This window comes from Elephantulus edwardii, unplaced genomic scaffold (assembly GCF_000299155.1).
Source record: "Elephantulus edwardii isolate Elephantulus edwardi_28Jun2011 unplaced genomic scaffold, EleEdw1.0 scaffold00161, whole genome shotgun sequence".
NCBI lineage: Eukaryota > Metazoa > Chordata > Mammalia > Macroscelidea > Macroscelididae > Elephantulus > Elephantulus edwardii.
Window position 1 is genome coordinate 1 of NW_006399911.1, and position 521 is coordinate 521.

Below are 521 nucleotides of genomic sequence, written 5' to 3' on the forward strand. Positions count from 1 at the left end.
GTCCTTGACCCTCTGCAGCAAGCGCTTCAGGTCCTCCTCAGTTTCAGCAAGCAGGGTTGTGTCACCTTGTTGATAGATCTTCCACCAATCTTGACTCCACATTTCTCCTCATAGAGCCCAGCCTCCCGGATAATCTGTTCTGCATACAAGTTGAAAAGGTACAGAGATAGGAATCTGCTATATGTGAGAAATAAGAAATATGTTAAGAACTTGCTATGTTATATGTTATATGTTAGAAATAAAAATAAGGAATATGTTAGGAATTTGCTGTTAGAAATTATGTTAAGAATATTTGTTAAAACATGTTAGTGGCACAGAGATGGAGTTCCGCCGCCAGACGGGCCGGGAAGAGACCCAGGAAGAGCAATAGTCAGCCATCCACCGCAGAACTCCAGAGGAATGAAGAATACCCGCCACTGTGCGACCCCCCTGCAGCCTGCACCTGTGTGACCCTCGACACACAGGGTGCTGCTGCATAAACAACCAGCAGCGCCCAAGCCCCGCCCCCACCTCTTGGTGGT